Raw genomic sequence first — 7,240 nt, 5'->3', positions numbered from 1 at the left:
AGATATGAGTGATCTGATGATGAGGTAGTGGTTTCAGTGTTGGACCGTGACTCAACACTCAAGCTTGAATCCTCCTTATTTTGATTATGTTTATTTATAAAGCCATGGAAACGCACAGGGTGAATTTAGGAAGTCACCCCTCTCTCAGCTTCAGAGGAAGCAAGGGCAAACATACTCTGATCAAATCTGGCCAACCTTAGGGTTGCCATAAGTTGTAAAGGACATGAAGGCACAAAAATTACAAAGGTTGGAAACCATGTAGATCTTTCCTCCTTCATTTTCATGGAGCCTCAGAAGTTATAAAGGGATGTGGGTATGGGGGCAGTTATGGCATTGCTTCTCAATAAGAATTTTTCCTTCACTGCTTAATTTTCTAACATGGCAGAGAGTGAGACATTGAAAATCCTTGATATATAGAAACGAAGCACTCAGATATTTGTTGTGTTTGGGTTCCCTTTGTAACTCTGCCTAGCTCTTCTCAAGGGGGTGCCTAAACTTTAAGTTCTCAGTTGAGGTTTTAATCTATTGCAATGCTATAAATTTGTGGATGCCGAGGAAATTTAATGAGAGACAGAATTTGATGAGATGTTCCTCATTTGTCTCACCACCACATAGCCCACCTTCTTTTCTTGTACCGCATTCATTAGCTTTCATTCTAAATGTCTTGTTTCCCCACTTTCCGATGAACTAAATTAAACTCTAGTGCAAAATGTTGGACAATATTTGGGGCCAAGCTATTTTTAGAACCAGATTAATCTTTCTCAATTTGCTAAACCTTTAAGAACAATTTTAGAGACCTTTTTTTACTATCCTTTCATCCTGGGAAGTAGAACTAGCCAAAACCAAGGGATATGAACTTTTCAACAATGATACATACCCTTGGAATGCTTTCTCTGAAGAGGTCCAATAGGCTGCCTCTCTTACCATTTTCAAGTGCTTCGAAAACACATGTTGAGACCATGTATTTGATATGTTCAATGTGTAATCAGTTGTTTAAATTACCTGTATTTTTGACATCGTTTTTTAATTAATGTGTAAATTTTCATATTTATTTATTGAGATTTAAATTTATTGTTGATTTCTGTATGGCTTTTTTTGAAAAATGGAAATCTCCATAACCTTTTTGGAGATTTTATGATCTTTGGAAAGGCATGACCTTTTTGAAAAATGATGCCATAATCTCTTGGTAAAACATGACCTGTTAGAGTCAGAAGCTTTTGGGGAAAATGACATTCACCAGCATTCATGAAAGACAACTAGGTTTCTCAGTTGTTAAACTGATGTACCTAGGTATATCTTTGAACTGTTAGGGACAAAGATATACAAATGGGCAAACATATATATTCAGCAGAGTTTCAGAAATGTTCTTTTAGTTGCCCAAAAACATATACCCTCCCTTAAAATATATTTGCCTTTAAATCATGCTCTTAAGATGAAATATCCAGCTCCTGAGCGAGAGTTGCCAGATGTTCAAGCTGGGTTCAGAAAAGGCAGAGGAACAAGAGACCAAATTGCCAATATCCGCTGGATAATGGAGAAAGGCAGGGAGTTTCAGAAAAACATCTACTTCTGCTTCATTGACTATTCTAAAGCCTTTGACTGTGTGGATCATAATAAATTGTGGCAAGTTCTTAGTGAGATGGGCATCCCAAGCCACCTTGTCTCTCTCCTGAGGAATCTGTACAAGGACCAAGTAGCAACAGTCAGAACTGACCACGGAACAACAGACTGGTTCAAGATTGGGAAAGGCGTACGGCAAGGCTGCATACTCTCACCCAACCTTTTTAACTTGTATGCAGAACACATCATGCGATGTGCGGGGCTGGATGAATGCAAAGTTGGGGTGAAAATTGCTGGAAGAAACATTAACAACCTCAGATATGCAGATGACACCACTCTGATGGCCGAAAGCGAGGAGGAGCTGAGGAGCCTTCTAATCAAGGTGAAAGAAGAAAGCGCAAAAGCCGGGTTGCAGCTAAACGTCAAAAAAACCAAGATTATGGCAACAAGAATGATTGACAACTGGGAAATAGAGGGAGAAACCGTGGAGGCCGTGACAGACTTTGTATTTCTAGGTGCAAAGATTACTGCAGATGCAGACTGTAGCCAGGAAATCAGAAGACGCTTACTTCTTGGGAGGAGAGCAATGTCCAGTCTCGATAAAATAGTGAAGAGTAGAGACATCAGACTGGCAACAAAGATCCGCCTAGTCAAAGCCATGGTCTTCCCTGTAGTCACCTACGGATGTGAGAGCTGGACCTTAGGGAAGGCTGAGCGAAGGAAGATCGATGCTTTTGAGCTGTGGTGTTGGAGGAAAGTGCTGAGAGTGCCTTGGACTGCGAGAAGATCCAACCAGTCCATCCTCCAGGAAATAAAGCCCGACTGCTCACTGGAGGGAAAGATACTAGAGACAAAGTTGAAGTACTTTGGCCACATCATGAGGAGACAGGAAAGCCTAGAGAAGACAATTATGCTGGGGAAAGTGGAAGGCAAAAGGAAGAGGGGCCGACCAAGGGCAAGATGGATGGATGGCATCCTTGAAGTGACTGGACTGACCTTGAGGGAGCTGGGGGTGGTAACGGCCGACAGGGAGCTCTGGCGTAGGCTGGTCCATGAGGTCACGAAGAGTCGGAGACGACTGAACGAATGAACAACAACAACAATGATGTCTGATGGGTTAATGAAGCCAAGTGGGTTACAATAGGGTTCTGCTATTAAAAATTGTTCTAATCCAGGCATGGGCAAACTTGGGCCCTCCAGGTGTTTTGGGGCTGAGGGGGAAAAGGAAGGGGCCTGAGGCTGTTAGGAATGGTGGGAGTTGAATTCCAAAACACCAGGAGGGCCCAAGCTTGCCCGTGCCTGATCTCACCCCTTTGTTCTCATCCTCACTTCACTTCTCTTATTCTGGACCTGAGATCTTCTTTCTGGGAGGTTTGTGGTCCTGGCATTTGTGTGGAGTTAGTCTAATGGGCTTTTCTTGTTGTCTGCTAAGTGAATATAATTCATACTGTTTCTGTGTGTATTCTATTTTTCTACCCATTGTAAACAGTGGGTAGAAAAATAGCCTGGGTGTGTATGTGTTACTAAGGGAAGAGTCTGGTTCTAAATCCAGCATCTAGCTGCTTGGCTTATTGCTGCTGAATATAGTTCGCAGTGTCTAGCCTGGGACTCGAAGTAAACAGAGAGTGTGAGTAGGGGCTTGCCTCTCCTGCATTCAGGCCCTAGGGATATTCTGTAATGTCTGGACCAAGGCTGGGTTGGAGAAAGAATGGTGGCAGTATATTTGACAAGATTGCTGTTAAACCCTTTTATTTCAACTATAGTGTGTTATGCCCCTTTGATGATACTCATAAATACATAAAGATGTTATCTGCTTCCAAAGACAATAGTCTCAGCAGGGTGAGTAGCTTCCATGCTGCCGTAATGCTACATACTTACTGATAAAGTTTGATGCAAATTAGGATCAGATAAATTAAAATTACAGATCTGTTTTTATTTATTTCATGTCAAAAGTAAAGGTAAAGGTTTCCCCTTGAGATTAAGTCTAGTCATGTCCGACTTTGGGGGGGGGGGCTCATCTCCATTTGTAAGCCGAAGAGCCGGTGTTATCCATAGACACCTCCAAGGTCATGTGGCCGGCATGACTGCATGGACACCTCCATGCCTTCCCGCGGTACCTATTGATCTACTCACATTTGCATGTTTTCAAACTGCTAGGTTGGCAGAAGCTGGGGCTAACAGCGGGAGCTCACCCCACTCCTCAGATTCAAACCGCCAACCTTTCAGTCAGCAAGTTCAACAGCTTAGCAGTTTAACCCTCTGCGCCAACAGGGCCTTTTTCGTACCAAAAGCATTACATAAATGAACAAGTATAAAACTGATAAAATAGAGGAAACACAAGCAGATACATAATTTTAGACCAAAAACGGGCAACAGTGACTGCATTGTCTGTAGCTTTAAGCAATTCTTCCTCTCTGCATGAGGCAGGATATTGTGGGAAAGCATACAGATGCACAGTTGTTTGTTCTGCTCCACAGTCACACAAGGTGAAGGATTCTTCTAGGTTGTACCATTTAACCAGGCTTTCTTTTGGTCTGCCCACTCCACTTCTGAGTCTGTTCAGGGACTTGCAAGTTGTCCATTCTTGGTTTGCCCCTGGAGGAAGATCCTCTTCTTTGGGATTTCCTGGTTTACAGATCCCAAACCCTACTTGTTGTTTTAGAAGCCCATTTTAGAGGCAAAAATCAGGGTATAAATTATATTTTCTACACCTATTAAGTGGCTCAGGTGCTAATCCAACCTTTCAAATAAGTAAATAGAGCCATATGGATTGCAAAATCCATATTTTGATGCAGGGAATCCTGTCTTCCGATTTACTTCAAGAACACTTCTTGATTCTTTCAAACTTACAGGAGGCTTCTTCGTATGGACTTCATGTGATCTGTGCTATTTCAGAATGCATGTGAAAACCACAAGTTAAAAAAAACACGCACACCTAAATTTCCCAGTTTTGGAAAATGAACTCAACAGGGAGGAGGCTAAGGAAAATAATGTTCCACGTGCAACTTGTGGTAGCACAACCTAGAAAAAAAAGATTGTTATCCGTACTTAGAAACAACACATTGATCCAGCTCAGTCGTCTTTATAACTGAAACATTACTTTGGCAGCTCTTGAGAGAGAAAACAAAATCTACCAAACATGTTGCCCATCTTCAACTCCGGAGAGCTTTTAGCACAGAGAGAGACAAACACAGGCATACACTTGAAATTTGTGGAATGTCAGGCTACGGCCAAAAAATGGTAAAATTCCAAGCCACAATGGACTTGTATAGTTTGATAAGTCGCAAACTCATTTTCTCCCATTTGTGTATGTTTTCTTGAACCAACCCCCACACCTGCATTTCTACAGCACAAGGGACAATAAAATATTGATCCTGATTTGCTTCATCTCTGACTGCTGCAATAAAAAAAGATTAGCAAGAATGAATATATACATACAACACAAATGCTCTTTCAAGGCGCACTTCCAAGAGCAACAAACCTGAGGTTTATGCTGACTCCTGAGAACCTGAGATCTTAATCTTAATGCGGTGTAGAAAATGAGAGAAAAACACCAAATGGGGGAAAACGTCACAGGAGAGAGAGTTGTAAAAATATTATAGACTTCCATGAATAAGACTCAATGAGCTTCTTATATGGTCCCAGACAATCATCAGACACTAAGCCAGACTTTTCTCTACAGAGTTTCCCAAGTTATTTTAAACCCGAGGAAATATATATGAGTGCCCTGTATAATGATTCATTTTACTAAATATGCTAAATTAGCTGGATTATATGTTAAAATGTAAATAAATTATGTCTGGAATCCTGTTTGGGAGTTACAAAGGCGTAACCATGCAATTATGAAGCTACACAATGTCCTAATCCAAAATGCAAACTACCACAGTATTGGGTTGCTGTGAGTATTCTGGGCTGTATGATCATGTTCCAGAAACAGTCTCTCCTGATGTTTCACTCACATCTATGGCAGACATCCTCAGAGGTTGTGAGGTCTGTTGGAAACTAGGCAGGAAGCAGGCAGGCTTTGAAGCTGCAAGGCCATTCAATGCTAATAAAGGTGGCCAATTGCAACATTCACACTTGCCTCAAACAGACTAGAGTTCTTTCTCCCACTCTGGACATTCCACAGATATATAAACCCCACTTGCCTAGTTTCCAACAGACCTCACAACCTCTGAGGATGCCTGTCATAGATTTGGGTGAAACGCCAGGAGAGAATGCTTCTAGTACATGGCCATACAGCCTAGAAAACTCCCAGCAACTCAGTGATTCCGGCCATGAAAGTCCCAGACAATATATACTATAGTATTGTTAAGTTGCCCAAAAAAGGGATACAAAACTAAGTGTAAAAATGTATTATATTGCCAGTCCTTTGTATCCAGAGATTCAACAATTTAAGACTTGAAAATATTGCACCACCAAAATTCCAAAAAGCAAACCTTGCTTTTGTAATTTTCTATAAGGGACACAATTGTACTACACCACCATTGTATATAATGGGACTTGGGTATCCACATATTTTGGTATCAAGGACTGGAATCAAACCTCAGTGGATAGCAAGGGCCACTATACTTTGTTGGCTTCATAAGGCAAGATGTTAGGCAGTGAGCTGGAAGGGAAGGGTGCTGTTCTTCAAGCCAAGCCATCTGGGTCCTGCTGCCTTAAGAAGTGAGGGAGAGGAAGCATCTCCAGACTTGCAAATGGAGCACAGGTTGAGTGGAGTGATGGTGTTAGGTTTCAGGTGTTAGGTTTCAGGCAAGCGGCTGAGGGGGGAAAGGAAAGGGCCTGAGGCTGTTAGGAATGGTGGGAGTTGGAGTCCAAAACACCTGGAGGAAAAATGTATTGTCCAAGACATTCATAGCTGGAATCACTGGGTTGCTATAAGTTTTCCTGGTTGTATGGCCATGTTCCAGAAGAATTATCTCCTGACATTTCTCCTGCATCTATAGCAGGCATCCTCAGAGTTTGTGAGGTGTGTTGGAAACTAAGAAATGGGGTTGATATATCTGCGGAATGTCCAGGGTGGGAGAAAAAATTCTTGTTTGATTTTATTCCTGTATTATGTTGGGGCTTGGCCCCATGTAAGCCGCTCCGAGTCCCCATTGGGGAGATAGTGGCGGGGTAGAAATAAAGATGATGATGATGATGGTGATAATGATGATGATTTGCTTGTTTGAGGTAGGTGTGAATGTTTCAATTGGTCACCTTGATTAGCATTGAATGGCCAAGCAGTTTCAAGGTTTGGCTTCTTACTGCCTGGGGGAATCCTTTGTTGGGAAGTTTTTTGGGGTTTTTTTTGGTCATGTCAGGAGTGACCTGAGAAACTGCAAGTCGCTTCTGGTCGCTTCTGGTCGCTTCTGGTGTGAGAGAATTGGCCGTCTGCAAGGATGTTGCCCAGGGGACGCCCGGATGATTTGATGTTTTTATCATCCTTGTGGGAGGCTTCTCTCATGTCCACGCATGAGGAGCTGGAGCTGACAGAGGGAGCTCATCCACCTCTCCCCAGATTCAAACCTGCAGCCTGTTGGTCTTCAGTCCTGCAGGCACAGGGGTTTAACCCACTGCACCACTGGGAGCTCCTCTTGGGAGGTGATTAACTGCCCTGGTTGTTTCTTGTCTGGAATTCCCCTCTTAAGCGGCTGAGGGGGGGAAAAGGAAGGAGTCTGGCTGTTAGGAATGG

This window comes from Anolis sagrei, chromosome 1 (genome assembly GCF_037176765.1).
Source record: "Anolis sagrei isolate rAnoSag1 chromosome 1, rAnoSag1.mat, whole genome shotgun sequence".
NCBI classification, from domain to species: domain Eukaryota; kingdom Metazoa; phylum Chordata; class Lepidosauria; order Squamata; family Dactyloidae; genus Anolis; species Anolis sagrei.
This window is presented reverse-complemented; position numbering follows the sequence as displayed.